The 16,736-nt window shown below is 40.9% G+C and overlaps 1 protein-coding gene across 3 annotated transcripts in view; it reads left to right on the top strand.

Annotated features, from left to right (window-relative positions):
* Positions 1-13,411: 13,411 nt before the first annotated feature.
* Positions 13,412-16,736, top strand: part of LOC119966018 — a 96,826-nt gene continuing 93,501 nt past the window's right edge. Inside the window, exon 1 of one of the 3 annotated variants that reach the window (XM_038797158.1) lies at positions 13,412-13,718. The gene's annotated coding sequence lies outside the window, so the exon portion shown is untranslated. Of the gene's footprint in view, positions 13,719-13,744; positions 13,882-16,736 lie in introns of those variants that run through there. The other 2 variants (XM_038797160.1, XM_038797159.1) reach the window with 2 other exon arrangements.

Below are 16,736 nucleotides of genomic sequence, written 5' to 3'. Positions count from 1 at the left end.
CGTTGGACACTAAGGGGCAATTTAGCATGGCCAATCGACCTAACCTGCACATCTCTGGACAGTGGGAAGAACATGGAGCGGCCGGAGGAAACCCATGCAGACACGGGCAGAATATGTAAACTCCACTATTCTGTTGCATCCTTCCAGTAATTCACAAATGGACAGGAAAGCCATTTTAAAATGATTAATTAGAAGCATGTAAAACTTAATTTCCACTATTTCTTTCTCAGAAATATGTGGTGGGAAATTAAGTTTAAATCATTTATGCATGTAATGTTTATGTGTATTTTGGTCACAAAAGCTTGTGCTTCTACTGATAATGAAAGAGGCATTATTTGCTAGTTTTAAGATCTTTTCGTTTTGGTTAAATTGTGAAACATTGTACATTCTATAATGTTGATGAGTCATTAAGATATTGGTACTGTAAAATAACGATAGCTTCAATATAGATTTATTTGTTTTGGAATATGGAAATGTATGTATGCTCTGTTTAAGATCCAAGTGTTGGAAATGTTATTTGATATTCTTGTATATTTTAAGATACTGAATTGCTGGCAACCCTTTAAAAGCATGCTGGTTTGTTCAGCTGCAGTACATTCCAGGGGCGGCAGGTGGTGCTGTACTCATAAAGTAAACGCCTTCAATTCCAGTCAAAAAACATTAGACCCTAAATTGTCCGCTTTGTAAAAGGTGAGAATAAGATGGGGCTTTTTGTTACGATAAATAAAAATATTTTTGTTTGTGGACCTTTCGTATCTTTCAAAAAGGTTGCTGAACATCAAAATGATGACTGAAGAATGTTTAACGTACAAAGATTTCCACAGATATTCAAGTGGATTATCAAATTCACGTTCCTGATCTTTTTAAGCTGCTCTTGTCTGTTTTGCAAGAGACAAAATTCATTTTTCTTAAAAATAGCCATTTGTAATGATTTTTGTAGTTAAACATGATACTCAGACACAGCTTAGCATTAATATAAAACTGAGTAAATAATTTTATAAATATTGATTTAAAAATTGTATTCAATTGTCGATTTAAATATTTGTATTGGTATATTTGAACATTTGTTGGAATTAACATGCTGAAATCAGCCATGAGCAATAAAGTGTTTTTAAAATCCTTTTACATTTTATTTCTTTTTAATAAACAATATATCTTGGATATCTACAAGGCAAAGTAGCTTATGATCATGTTCAACATTAAGTGATCAGTGATCCTTTGCCTCTGCTTTCAACATTTCAGATTTCTTCTTCATCCCAGTGCATGTCCTGTCCAACTGGTAGGATAGACGGTGGCATACAATCTAGTCAGATTGGCTTGGCGATAAAGCTGGCCTTGTTAATGAAGTCTATATTTGAATGAATTTTTAAAAGCCCTTGTTCCTAACAGATTACTCACACATCTCCCATTCTAGACATATTCACTGACCTATATCCAAAGACTGCAATCTTTAGAGCAGTTATGTACCAGGCACCTTAATCATTTAGTGGCAGATTAAGCTTGGCCGCATCAAGGCTTCACTCTCCTGAAACTCTTCGATCTGTTCACTCTCACATCCAATATCAAGTGTGAAGAGGTAATGCATGTCTTTGTCCCCATTATTGAGACATTCATGTAGATGTCTCTGCTGTAATTTTTCTCTTCCCTTCCTCTGTCCAACTGATATTCGATCTCCTTTCATTCTGCATGCCCTCTGCACTTCCCAAGTGGATCACATGCATGAAACTTACCTGCTTCTTCTTTCAGTCCCTTGCTGACCTAACTTCTGACCACTCCATTACCTTTCCTAGACCCTTGCTTACCACAGTAGTTCCCTCAGGCATCTTACTCCCTCAAAACAGCTGTCCTTCTTACAAATCCCACTCTCTACTAACTCTGCAAACTCCTATTACTCTTTAAGGATGTTGAATCCCATTATCTGCCAATATCCTAAAACCTGTCACACTGAATCTCCCCTGGTCAGATGTCTACATGATATTCAACATAATGTGATTATGCCAACCTCATTCATTGCCTTTTTTCTGTGCAATGTCTCTATAATTTATCTTCCCATCTATTTCAATGCAGCCAGTGGATTTCAGAGAATTATGTTTCTCGCCATACCTGCAGTGAGTGACAAGGAGCTACCCTTTTGCCTGAATATTCACTAAATCTGATAAATATTATCAAGCTATGCTTAACAGTCTGTACATTTTTTCTTGAGGCAGTGAGCAGCCTTCTAGAAAAGTGTATTTTGGAAGTGCCATGTTGTGTTTGTTGTAATATATATCTTGCTATGTTTGAGGATTTGGCAGTAGAATCGTATGGCTCGGTTTCATTCATCACCCTCCATCATTTGATAAATTGAAATTAGTATCTAAAAGCAACACATACTGATAAACAAATATGGTGCCCAGCAACCACACCCAAGCCAACTTTGCATATCAAAGTCACTTTGATTTAGACCTTTGTTTGATGAAGGTAAAACTGACTTGAGATCTACTGCTGTAAATGTCACTAATATCCATAATGGTGTTATTTACATTACATCTCGTTGGCATGTTAATAGAAAAATAGAGGAATAAGCAAGCATGAATGTAGCAGCTCGTGACAGAGTATGAGCTTGGGAATTTAGTAATTAAGGGAATTTTCAGGATTAATTTCATTAATCAAGTTTACATTTAGCATTTAACTATAAATTATTATTAAATTCCTTTCCTTATTCTTGTGAATAAGCAAGCTCTTGAAATGAAAAATGAAATGAAAATCGGTTATTGTTACGAGTAGGCTTCAATGAAGTTACTGTGAAAAGCCCCTAGTCGCCACATTCCGGCGCCTGTCCAGGGAGGCTGGTACTTTGCTGGAGTGGTAGCTACAGTCATGATGAGGAGATATATGAGGAACTCAAGCGATATGGAACAATCAATTAGTTCCAGGTGTAATAATACAAGAAATAGAGCTTGGTTATTTTATAAACAAACTTTATTAAAAGAAAAGAAAACAATATTTAAAACTTTTACCTATGCTCTACCACTAACACATTACGTGTAGTGTCTTAACCTTAACACACTAGTTCCCATTAAACATCACGTTAAATAACCATACCAGTTATACAGACAGGCCAAGGCAATACTTCATTTACGAAGCAATTTTTCTTCTGTTCGGGACATTTATTCAGAACATTTTTCCAAAGCCTGCCTGAGGGGCAACTTTCATAATCTTTCTGGTCGATTTCATAGCCTTCTGCTGTAACTGTTCAGAACAGCTCCCTCTCCACACGCTCTGCCCACTTCCTCAAACAAAGGTTCTCCCCGGAGGAGGCTAGGTTTGAAGGTTCTTCCCTGAGGTGCCCAGATTTGAATCCATTATCGTTATCTTGGCTGCCTGATTTCCTACTCCGGTTTCTACAAAGAACAGGTATGCATTTCATATACAACTTAACTTCCGTTGACAGACAAATAGGTCATCAGACTCTATGATTGGCTATGGCTGGTCAAACAAGGTTGTCCTGAATGATGATGCATCTTGAGTGGATCATCCTAGCTGAACCAGGGCATCTTGTGTAATCCCACTAATGAGGTTAAGTCTGAATGAGACAAGGTAACTCAGGCTGTAGGTGTATCTCTCTGACTCTGCTGCTCTGTTTAACTCTTTAATATCTTGCCTGCTACATCTTGGACGTTTATGGACCCAAGTTCCTAATATCTCCCTTTCATGACACTACAGTTTGTTAATTAGGTAGCTAAGTTATAACTAGTTTCTCTAACCAGCAGTCATTAACTCATCTTTGTAGAATTTGTTAGTAAGGTAATCTTGCTTAGTACATAGAGTAAGCAAGTGTGAAGGCAGCATCCCCAGACAGAGTGAGTTTTGGAAATGTGGTAAGTGAGGGAATTTGGCGCAGTGAGGAGGTCCTGTTCTGACCAGTTCTTGGGTGCTGATGAACACCTATGTAATCCACAGCAACCATACCTGCAGTAAATATCTGCTACTTGATGAACTTTGGCTCAGGGTTGATGATCTGGAGTCTGAGCTTTAACACTGATGCATCAGAGAGGGGGAAGTTACCTGGAGATCTTGTTCCTGAAGGCAGTAACACTCCTTGGGCTGGGCACATTGAAGTTTGTGTGTGGTCGGGGACAGCAGGACGTGACTGAAAATGGGGAAGGTATGGGGATCTAGAAGATAGCACAGGAGGAGCCTCAGCTCCAACAGGTCCTAGGTTCCTGGCAGCTTGTGTGGATGAGAGCAGGGCGATGAACAAACTGACCATGGCATAGTGTTCAAGGGAGCCATTCAAGTGGGGGGGGGGCATTAAAAAGAATGTAGTAGGGGATAGTATAATTAGCAAGATAGGCACCATTCACTGCAGCCATGAGTGGAGTCCTGAAGGCTATGTCCCCTGTCCGATACCAGTATCTATGATATCACTTTGGGGCTGAGGGGGGGGGGGACTTAAAATGGGAGGGGAAAGATTCAGTTGCTGTGCTCCATATAGATACTAATGGCATAGATATGACTAAGAAAGAGGATCTACGAATAGAGTGTGACCAGCTAGGAGCTAAGTTTTAAAAAGTGTAAACACAAAAGTAATAATCTATGGATTACTCCCTGAAACATGAACAAATTGGCAAAAGTTAAATAAGGCTGGAGCTGGTGGCTGAAAGATTGATATTTTGTTTATCATGGAGAATCGGTATTAGTATTTGGGAAGGAGAGATAACCTTTACCTGAGCTGAGCTGGGACCAGTGTCCTGGTAAATTATTGAACTGAATAGCTAGAGTTGTTGAGAGGGCTTTAAACTAAATTGGGGGGGGGGGGGGGGGGGGCATGTGAGAGGAGATTTGGTAAATTAAAGTGGAAGGACAAGGCAATAATGCAGGAATGGACGGAGTGTACAAACATAAGAGTGCACTAGAAAAACTGTCAGACGGCAAAAACAGTAAAAAGGCTGAAAGTTCACAGCATTTGTAATAGATGGATAAATTGATAGCACTAATAGAAATCAATGAGTATGATAGGATAACCATACAGAGACATGGTTTCAATGTGATCATGGATAGGACTTGAATATTCAAGGGTATTTGACACTTCAGAAAGACACGAAGAAAGGGAAAAGAGGTGGGGAAGCTCTGTTTATAAAGGAGGAGGTCAACACAATTGTGAGAAATGATCTTGGTTCTGAACACCAAGACGAAGAATCAGTCTGAGTGGAAATAAGAAGTAGCTAAAGAAAGAAGGCACTGGCGGGAGTAGCTTATAGACTCCCTCCCCCACGCCTACCCAACAGTAGCTATATAGTAGAATAGTATATATTAAGGAATAATGGTTGCTTGCAAGAATTGTGGGTGACTTTTTAATCATCTTATCGATTGAACGAATCAAAATGCCAATGATAGTTGAGTTCATGGAGTATATTTGGGACAGTTTCTTAGTAAAGGCAGTCCTTGACTTTATGATGCTCAAGTTACAACGAATGACACTTACAATGTTTATAAATTGACACCTCATTTCGATCTTACAACATTGTTTTCAATTTTACAATGCCACAGTCATGTACGCATTGATGTTCTGCGCTGAACACCTGTTAGACTGGACCAATTGCAACGTTTTCATTAGGTTGGAAATTAGTGTTTAATTTTGATAACATTCTTTGGGAATAATCATTGCAATTTTACTGCATTTATATGCTTATGTTGTATTTAATATGGGCTGAGTCTTACAGAAGTTCAAGATAAACAGTTAACTGATAGTGATCAATTGCTACATTGTATGCCCTACACTAACAATGGAACTTGTGGTAAGATGTGCAGGCTTCAACACTTGCCTCGGTGACTTGACAGAGAAAGGGTTGAGAGCATTTAACACTACTGGGGCTCCATGAGTGATTTCTGGCCTTGGTTCAGGAACCAACCTGCCATATATGCCATTGTTCTTATGGGAAAAATGCTTCCGGCTTGCAATGTTTCGACTTACACTTACTTCCTAATAACCACACTGTGTTGGACGTCTGAGGACTGACCAGGCTATTTTGGGCCTGGTAATGTGTAATGAGATGTGATTAAGTGAAGAACTCTGTAAAGGATACTTTAGGCAAGAGTGATCATAACACGATAGAATTTCATTTTCTGTTTGAAAGTGAGAAATGTGGGTTTACAACTAGAGTTAAATGTAAATAAAGATAATCACAAGGCAAAATTGCTTTAGGTGACTTGATAAACATTAAAAGGTAAGGTGGTAGATATGCATAATCAGGTATTTATGGAGATATTTCATAACTCAACATAGATACATTCCAGTATGGAAGAAAGCTTCCACCAGAAGGATGCATCATCTTTGGCTAACTATTGAAGTTAATGGGGCAGCACGGTAGCACAAGTGAATAGCACTGTGGCTTCACAGCGCCAGGGTTCCAGGTTCGATTCCCCGCTGGGTCACTGTCTGTGCAGAGTCTGCACGTTCTCCCCATGTCTGCATAGGTTTCCTCCGGGTGCTCTGGTTTCCTCCCACAGTCGAAAGACATGCAGGTTAGGTGGATTGGCCATGACAAATTGCCCTGAATGATCAAAAAGGTTAGGAGAGGTTATTTGGTTACGGGGATAGGGTGGAAGTGGAGGCTTAAGTCGGTGCAGACTGAATGGCCTCCTTCTGCACTGTATGTTCTATGTTCTTAACAGTGATATCACATTGAAAAAGGCATCCAATGCTGCAAAGATTAGTAGTAGCTAAGAAGATGGGAACATTTTAGAAACCGGCAAAGGATGACTTTACAAAAAGTGGAAGAAATTGGTGAGAGAGAGAATATGACCAAGAAATATAAAAACAAACAGTAAAAGTTTTCACAAGGCATGTAAAGAGGAAAAGAGTAACTAATGTGAGCATTAATGTGAAACTGGGGAATTAATAATGGGAAAAGAAGGAATAGTATAGGTTTTAAACAAGTATTTGCTTCATGGCAGAAGATACAAAAACATTCCAAGAAAAGCAAAAGGGTGTGAGAAACTTAAAGATACCACTGGAGGAAAAAGTAATGAAAATGCTAATGACATTTCACTAAACCACAGAATTGCTATGCAGCAGAATGAGGCCTTTTGGCCCATCATGTCTTCACCGGCTCTCCAAATGAGTGCCATGACTTGGTGCCAATCCCTTGCTTTTTCCCTATATCCTTGCACATTGTCATCCATATCTGAATGATCTCGAAAGCCACAACAATGAGTCATCCTTCACCTTCTGTGCCACCATCAATACCCCATTTGTTTCTCGAAGGTTGCTAGAAATGACTTTCAGGAAATTTTTATAAAGGATCAGACAACTGATCCATCAGCGTATCTCTGACAAACTAAATCCATTTAAGTCCAAAAGCCTACCCACATGTTACACTTTAGCACAATCCAACAATTAGAAAGTGAGAACAGAAGAAGGAATTTCGAAATTGAATTTCTGAAATTTGTTACATAATCTATTAAATTCCATTTGTTCTTCTGCGAAATAACCATCACTCTTTCTAAATTTAACAAGTCCAACCATGTCTTCTAGACATTTAATAGACCACCTTTCTCATAAAATGTATCCATAAAGCTTAATAGAAGCCTGCTGGGGAATCTGGAATATTCTGAAAGGTACTTTAACATTTGATGTTTTTTTTAAATCTGGAGCCAGTGATTCGTCATAGGGATCTGTCCTGAAAGTTAAACCCAGCATTGTGTCATTATTGTTATGCATTAAAATGCTTTTCTAATTTACAAAGGCACCAGAATGCATTAAAGAAAATTCTGGAAAAAGAACCTGTCAGCCTCTGATGTCAAGTTTTATACTGTGACTTAATTTGACCGACAATTCTGGATGTTCAAAAAATTCCGGCTTTTGAATGTTGAAACACATCTTTGCAACAGTTCCCCTCCACTGCACTCAATTTTGAAATGGAAATGGAGCACTATCTGATAATGAGTTTCATGCAATGTAGTTATGATAGCTGAAGCTATTATGAATGCTTGGCTGGGTTCCCAATGCTGTTAATGGCTTCAGCTCAGTAGGTGGCCAATTGATCCAAGAACAATTGAAACTTGTAAGAAGTTGAAATATTCAAATATGCCATTTATGTATTTGATTATTTTGTTATTACAAACCAACTAGGCACTCACAACTTATTTTTACATTGGAATAGCTAATGTGTTAAAAAATATTCCCATTGCTGTTGCATGGTTTCTCAGATCTCAGAATCTCTGTGGCAGATTCACAGGTGCATGGAGGTGGCAAGGGGAACTGAAGGGATATGGAGGAGTCATGGGAATTTGAAGGGGCACGGGAAGGGGGGAATGAGGAATGAATATTAAGGGACCTACACTAATTGCTGGAGAACAGATCATTCTAATATACCCACTTCCACACCTCTCATACACACCACCATGGCTCACAAAATGAACTTGGGTGTTCATTTCAGAAGGCATATAAGTGTGCAGATGAAATTTCCCTGAAACAACTCAAAATTCTAATCCAAAGTCTCAAGTCTTGACACTTCTCAACTTGGAAATAGTTTATCGGCAGCTATTCTTTACATTAAACTTCTGGAATTGTCTTTAGATTCTTTCTTGTTTCATCTTCCATACAATATTAATCCATTGAAGTATGATGCCATATTGCAAGCATTCTTTTTTGAATGGGTTATTGACCTAAAGAGGCATCACTCATAATAAGCAGATTTTAATTTCTTAAGGAAAAAGCCTATTAGTTGGAAAATATTACTTTCCTGAAATAATGGCCATGAAACAAAGTGAGTTAAGGATGCTGTTTTTGAACAAATCCATATGCTTTACCTTCGTCATTAAAAATGAGCCTTGATTCAAATATGTCAAGTCTGGGTGTACTTAGCTCCAGCCACAAGCCTAGATATTAACTGTGAAAGATAATTTGGTTGCATTGTGCTGTGCTGGACTACCCATTTTTGTTAGCATTAACTCCTTCTGTTTTCTCAGAGCTCATGAACTAAAGGACCTTGTTGCATCACTTCAAGCATTTTCAACACTCTGTTAGGTAGCTTCACCATTAGCCGGAAGTCCAATTTGAAACTGAGTATTGCTCAAAACCGAGACATTTTGTTGAAGATTTTTTCTTGCACTCAATCGCAAGAATACCAATTGTCCTGATGAGTACAAGATGAAAAGCTCTGACAAAATGTATCTTTTTTTCAGCAATCATCAAGTTTTGTACTACTAAACAACTATTCCAATCTGGAATGATCCTCCAGAATGGTTAAGGCACCTAAAGCACGTCTTCAAGATGACAATAGCCTGCTCTATTGTGCTGTGGGTCAGCACATGGTTGGTTTCGTAGTGCTTTTAGGCTCCATTTACAGTTACCTAAAGTGCGTAATTGCCACCTTCTTCAGGGGCCCTTGTCCCCCAAACACCAATCACAAATCTGTGATGATGTCTGCAAAAGCTAAGGCAACTGCAAATTCAACAATATAAGGAACAATGGCAGTTTCTTGGATACCGTACATACATACAGGAACAGCTGTTTATGAAAGTCATCCGCTTGATGATATGGTGCCCTTATGAAGACATGGGTTCAGTTGGTAGTCTCCTGTACTTGAGGGAAGCCTGCTAATTCTGCAAACCATTTAACCCTCTGCATCTGTAATGCCACGTCAATTAGGACGAGCATCCCACCCAAGCAAAGAGGGCGTCAGTAACTGCCTTGTTGCATGTGTGTGTGGCTGTTGTGGTCTGGAGGTCTGCAGCTGACCCCTGGAAAGAGCCAACATCATAAAAATTCAGAGCCTCGGTGACCGTAAAGTTCCACCAGCAGAGCATGCAAATCTGCACACTGTGGTCCCAAATCTTGTTGCACTATGGCACATATCTCAGTCAGCAATCCCCAGGTTAGTCTGAGTGTTCTTCTATATTGAGTTGGAAAACCCAGGTCAATGTCGTCATGGACAATATTTGGTGACTTCAAAAAAATCCTCATTTAGATCTCAAATAACTCTAGGTAAAAGTAATCTCTTCTAGCTCTGTTCCATAGAGAGTTGGATATTGTCAGTGTTTCAATTTCTAGTCTATGCTGCGATAACTGATCTCATGTGGGATGATGGTGGTTACAATTTACATCAGTATTTTGTGAAGTGGTTGTGGGCTCAACTCCACTTTTCTGTCGACCTCCCTAGTCGGTCAAAAGTCTATCTAACAGCCTTGAATAAATTCAGTGATCTACCTTCCATTGGTGATGACCATGTGACGCTTTGCCACAAGTTGTTATTAAGAGAGGAGGGAACATTGTTTAAAAGTAAAGTATTTGCAAACTATTTGCAAAGTAGCAATATAAAAAGCACTGAGGGGGAATGGGGTAACAGGTCAGATCACTGGGCATTGTTGCAATATTTATCTGGCTATAAATATGGCGGTCAATATGGTTGCCTTCCTTAATCCTAATTATGTTTACACTTAGAGTCGCCAGGTATCTCTCGATACCGCCACAAGGTTCTGAAAGCTGCTTAAATAGGCGTGACAGGATTGGTGTGCCCGTTTGACATCTGCCATCTCCTTGTCCTTCACTGCTAACTGCTCTCTCAGTTCCCTGTTTTATTTCTCATACTCACTCACTATTCTTATCTCTCTCTTCAATCTCTCTGCGGAGATTGCTCACGACTTCCTCTGTGCCTCGCAATTGTGCCAAGCAGGGCACAATTGCCATCGGCTTGCGAGCTTTCCCTCAGCTCTTCTTATGGATCTCTGTCAGGTTCTCCCACCAAGTATGCCCTATACTTCCGGGACCTGTTTCATCATTCGCACAAAATTCACTCCAAAGGGTCCATCCTTTCCCTTTGAGATATTTTCTAATCTCCTCTTCCCATACAGGACACTGTCCTACTCTACTGGTCGCTGCGACCTCAAATTCCTGAGGGTTCATAAGGCGTTCCATTGCCTTCATTGCCATTTCTAGCGCTATCTCTGGGGTTTCTACTGAATTTGAAACGGGGGAATAAAGTGGTGATGTAAACACGGGTACGGCTTACGGTATTTTCCACCTACAAAACTCCCACGCAACAAACTCTCTCAGGTTTACATAAGGGGCTGTTTAGCACAGGGCTAAATCGCTGGCTTTGAAAGCAGACCAAGCAGGCCAGCAGCACTGTTCGATTCCCGTAACAGCCTCCCCGAATAGGCGCCGGAATGTGGCGACTAGGGGCTTTTCACAGTAACTTCATTTGAAGCCTACTTGTGACAATAAGCGATTTTCATTTCATTTCATTATATCCCTGTTAGTACATATGCAAATAACACACTTCCGAATTTTGGTGGTTTGATCAGTATTGGTCTTACGCTTGTGGTTTTTCTTTTTCCAATTGGATTCTAATTCAAATTTGGGTTCTCTCGGAGAGACAAAGCCACTTCTAGGTCGAGTCCCAACTGAGTCGCCAGTAATGTTGCTATATTTATCTGGTTATACTTATGGCAGTCAATATGGTCGCCTTACTTAATCCTAATTATGTTTACACTTAGAGTCGCCAGGTATCTCTCGATACCGCCGCAAGGTTCAACCCGAATACTGATCAAAGGGCCAATACACCAGTTAGTTAGTTCAAAGTCAATACTATTTATTTACACACACAGTAGGATCTACACATGCACAAAGTACTACAAACTAAACTATCTAATGCTAATGCCTATACTTAACTTTGGGTGCCCACTCAGTCAGAGGAACAATGGCCGTTGTTCGGATCGGATGTTGTTGGGTTCGAAGAGGTACAGGAGAACACCCAAGGTCATCCGTCTGGTAGCGAGCGTTGACCTTGAACTTACTTGCTTCTGATGATGCTGGTGGATGGGTCTCTCTGCTTTTAGAGCCAAGTCCAAGAGAGTGATTATCTTGTGGGGGTTCATTCTTATACCTGGAGGGGTTTTGCACGCTTTTAGGCAGGCCTCAAACTTGGCCCCAATTAATTGGGTTGCTTCTCGATCAATAAAGGGATGGGTGCCCTGATGGCTGGGCATGTCTTAGGTGGCTGTTGGCCTTGCTTTGTTTGTGTCTTTCTAGCGCTAGGATGTCTGCAATAGTATTGGTTACTTGAGTGTCATTTGTTCCCAGAGATGGGCCATCAATATGCTAATCGACCTATAGGTTCAATTCCATCTGGGAGCTGTTACCCAAATATACAATCAGGCTTCTGTGCCTGCTTGTTTTCTAGCATTGTCCACAGTTCCCTATATTCTTTTTTGAGCGTCCATTTTGTATTCTGGAAGTGGCCATCCCAGATGGCTACAGCATATGTACCAGGAGTTGCAATGCCTCCTCCTGCTTCTATTATTCACCTTTCTTGAGTCCTAGCCCTAAAACAGGAATGTTGGTTCTGAGCTGAGTCTATGAAAAAGTGCCTGTTAAAATATCCAAATACTGCTCTTTGTCTTGGTTTGGTTCAGATTGTTCATTGCTGGCCAGTGTTAGTCAGTACAAGTGGAGATTGGCTCTGACCATTTTGTAGCTGTCCCCTTCATCCAGACCCAGAATCCAAAGAAGGAGGGAGAGAAATAAGTTTTGCTAAAATTGTTATTGACTGCAGACTCTGACTGCTTCTTGTGCAGTGCTTTATTTTCTGGGTGAATACCAATTATAGGATGATTACTAAACTGGAATGATATCAGCATTGTATTTATATCTTTTAGTTAGTTATCACTGTGTTAAGAGGACAATCTGACTGATATATAGTATTAGTTATTGTTAGAATTTCAGTTAGTTCCCCTCAGTTATTGGTAGAATTTCAGTTAGTTACCCTCAGTTATTGGTAGAATTTCCTCCCACCTCACGTTTCCCCCAATATTACCCTATCCCTTCTCAGCTATCGCCCTCGGTTTCCTTGTCCCATCCACATGGACCAGGGGTGGGCAAACTACGGCCCGCCAAAGGTCTTTATGCGGCCCACCAAGACATTAATAAATTAAAAAAAATTTTTTTTTTTAAAGGTTAATGGGGGGGGGGGGGGGGGGGGGGGGCTGTTGGGTTACTTACTGGTGTAGGGTGGATACGTAGACTTGAGTAGGGTGATCATTGCTCAGCACAACATCGAGGGCCGAAGGGCCTGTTCTGTGCTGTACTGTTCTATGTTCTATATGAGGCGCCCAGAATCATAACCGGGTGAAGTAATTATTTTACTTAATATACTATGCGGCCCTTTAAAATTGTGAATTTCTGAATGTGGCCCTTGCACGGAAAAGTTTGCCCACCCCTGACATGGACACTCCCTGGTACTCAGACCGTCTGGCACCGCAGCTACTCTACTCAAGTGAAGCCAGGACCATCTGGCGTTCAAACTCAGCCTTTATATTCTACAGGCAGTCACATTTATAGGTGTCACGTGAACAACTGACCAGCGGCCAGAACATCATGTGATCAAGGTCTCCAGCCAATTCCCGCTTACAGGGCAAGCTGGCACTGAGCTTTCTCTTTAGACCAGAAACATTTGCCTGAACCAATTGTTCCCCAAAATAATCACTTCGTATAAAAAAAAATATATATTTTCTGGGCTGCAATAAAGTAACTTCTGGAAATGGACCTTGTAAAAGTGAGCAAAACGACATTCTTTTATGAAGAAAAATATTAAACCATAAGCACACAGGACAATCAGCTAAACTGAAAGCGAAACCAGAATGTTTTAATGCGTTTCACTTCCTCTAACTGCTGTGGGGCGGAGTGGTCGGTGAAATCACAGACGTGGAACGTGACGGCTGGATTTGAGCAGGTAATAACAATGTTCACAGATCTCGAAAGGCATTCTCTTTTCGTTCTGGCATTTATCGTGGAGTTTGAGATTATTGCTGCGGCCAAGGCTGTGTTTTAGTGTGTGCTTTTTGCGTTCAGGCATTTCCAAAGCCGAAACAGATGTCCACCGATTGCAATGAAAAGTAGGAGAATTGTAATATAAATGGCACGAATGTGAATATTCTGTCCGCATTCGGGCGCTGTACTCGGTTCATCCAGGTTGCTTCGGTTCACAACGCTGTCTCGGGAATTATACAGATATACTGAAGTCCAGCGAAAGCCTTCTTAACTCCTAAAGGAAATGAGTCAGTTAACATATCCCGTGGAGAGCTGGTTTGCTTGGGGCTGCTAATAGGCCGGAGATGGGGGGATAAACCTCGGCTACCAGTCTGAATGATTACAGTACTACAGTGGAAATGGCCAGCAGCAAATGTGAACCTCAATGGGTGTTAGAGTGAATCCTGAGCCACGGAAAAGGCAATGTATCTGTGTACTGTCCGCAGGACGTTTAATCACATCCCTTTCCGGGTAGTGAGAAAAACAATGATCGCCTTCCCTGTGTCTCCGAAATCATGGAGGGAGTGGGTGCATTAGCTCTTTGCTAGTGCAGGATGGGTGATATTTTGTATGTTTATACAGTTGGGTGATCAATATCTTTGGTCTCATGTGAAGAATCTGGTTGTCAGATCTGAAGGGTTGAAAATGTGAAATGAAATGAAAATCGCTTATTGTCACGAGTAGGCTTCAATGAAGTTACTGTGAAAAGCCCCTAGTCGCCATATTCCGGCGCCTGTCCGGGGAGGCTGGTACGGGAATCGAACCGTGCTGCTGGCCTGCTTGGTCTGCTTTAAAAGCCAGCTATTTAGCTGAGTGAGCTAAACCAGCCCCTTGTTGGAGAATATAGTTGCTTTTAAAACCAAATCAATATAATTTATAAATGGCAACACTCCACCTTTGGGCTTCATTACTAACGGGCGCTAATTTTTGTCTGCCCAAGAAGTTAGTTCCAACATTTTTGGGAGGTCTTGACAATGGGCAGGTGGCATTTGTATGTATTATGTGATGAGGGGGAGAACACCGAGAAGCTGTTAGGTGGGTGGGCAACAAGATAGATGGAACACAAAGAAGGAAGTGTGAAGTTATTCACTTTGATCGTATGAATATCAAAAAAAAGTTTTTAAAAAGCTGAGAAACTTAAGTGCTGATGTTCAAAGTGACTTGGATTGATTGCCCAAGGAATGCAGGAAGTTAGCATGCAATTAAGAAGACAAATGCCATGTTGGCCTTAATTGCAAGGGAATAGAGGGACAAGAATTGGTGCGACTACATGTGGAATACAGAGCATTTCATGAAGGGATATACTTTCTTTGGAAGGGACAGAGCAAAGTTTCACTAAATTAGTCATTGAGATGAGGGGTTTGGCCTCCGATGAGAGGCTAAGTAAAGCGAGCTTATATTCTCTGGAGTTTAGAAGAATGAGAGGTGATCTAAATAAAGCCTACAAAATTCTGAAGGGGTTTGTTCAGGTGGTTACTGAGAAATTATGTCCACTGGTCGGGGAATCTAAAACATGGGGGAACAGTCTCAAGATAAGAGGTTGATCATCTAGGACTGGGGTGAGGACAAATTACTTCAGTCAAATTGTTGTAAATCTTAGGAATTCTCTGGGTTATGGATGCTCCATCATTGAATACATTTAAAGGCTGAGATAAACAGATTTTTTTGTCTGAGGGAATTAATCACAATTAATGGGTGGGAAAATGGGGATCAACTATGACTTTATTGAACAGTGGAGCAGGTTCAATGGACCATGCGGTCTACTCCTGCTCAGAATTCTTGTGTTAACGTCTGTAGGATCTGCGGGATTGTACTGCCATGATTACTACGTGTATTGATCATTCTCCTTGCCGTGGTAATTGTTACAGTCAGTGTGATTCCCTTTGTTTATGTATAAGGTGACTATTATGCAGGTCTTGAGGTACAAATCTATCCTGCCAGTAAAGAAACAAGAGTTCATGGAGATGATACTGCAGTACTGGTTTCCCATTTTTGATGATTTTAGGTGGAATGCCATTATTTACTGAGGCTTTACCACTGGCAAAATAGTCAATGGCCTTGTAGAGATTTACTATGGACTCGCTGAGCTGCTCCGCCACAACAGGAAAGTCTGGAATGGCGCTGAGAACTCCTTCAGTGACCACATTCTTCATTGCACGGAGTTCAAGGTAGTGCTCCACCCACCTTTTCATCTGCTTGCTAGGTTCAGTGATCACCCCTGTCTTTGTCTTCAAGGGGGCTGATTTAGCTGCTGCTTACCCTGTTGCTTTCGCACACCTCTGGACTCGGCAGCAGGTTGTATGCTGTTGCAGAGTTTCAACCAAAGTTGATTAGTGCAATGCCGAGTTGTCTGCTGAAACTAGATTCTGCCACTTCTGAGAGCATCTCGATTTTGTTTGTTGGGTACTTGTAGTTCGTGGGGCTTCTCATTGTGGCTGCAGTAACTGGCCCCATTCCAGTTCAAAAGCCTCAAACCAGTCAGCATTCCTCTGAACTCTTTGTGTACACAATCAGTGCAGAGTTATAGATTACAGCACAGGAACAGGCCCTTCGTCCCTCCCAGCCTGCGCCGATCCAGATCCTTTATCTAAACCTGTCTCCTATTTTCCAAGGTCTACTTCCCTCTGTTCCCACCCGTTCATATATCTGTCTAAATCAGGGGTGGGCAAACTTTTCCGTGCAAGGGCCACATTCAGAAATTCACAGTTTTAAAGGGCAGCATAGTATATTAAGTAAAATAATTACTTCACCCGGTTATGATTCTGGGCGCCTCATATAGAACATCAAACATAGAACAGTACAGCACAGAACAGGCCCTTCGGCCCTCGATGTTGTGCCGAGCAATGATCACCCTACTCAAGTCAACGTATCCACCCTATAAAAAATTTTTTTTTTTAATGACTTGGAGGGCCGCATAAAGACCTTTGGCGGGCTGCATGCG

Source organism: Scyliorhinus canicula, chromosome 5 (assembly GCF_902713615.1).
Source record: "Scyliorhinus canicula chromosome 5, sScyCan1.1, whole genome shotgun sequence".
In the NCBI taxonomy this organism is placed as follows: domain Eukaryota; kingdom Metazoa; phylum Chordata; class Chondrichthyes; order Carcharhiniformes; family Scyliorhinidae; genus Scyliorhinus; species Scyliorhinus canicula.
The sequence above is the reverse complement of the archived record's forward strand: the minus strand, read 5'-3'. Positions and strand labels throughout refer to the sequence as shown.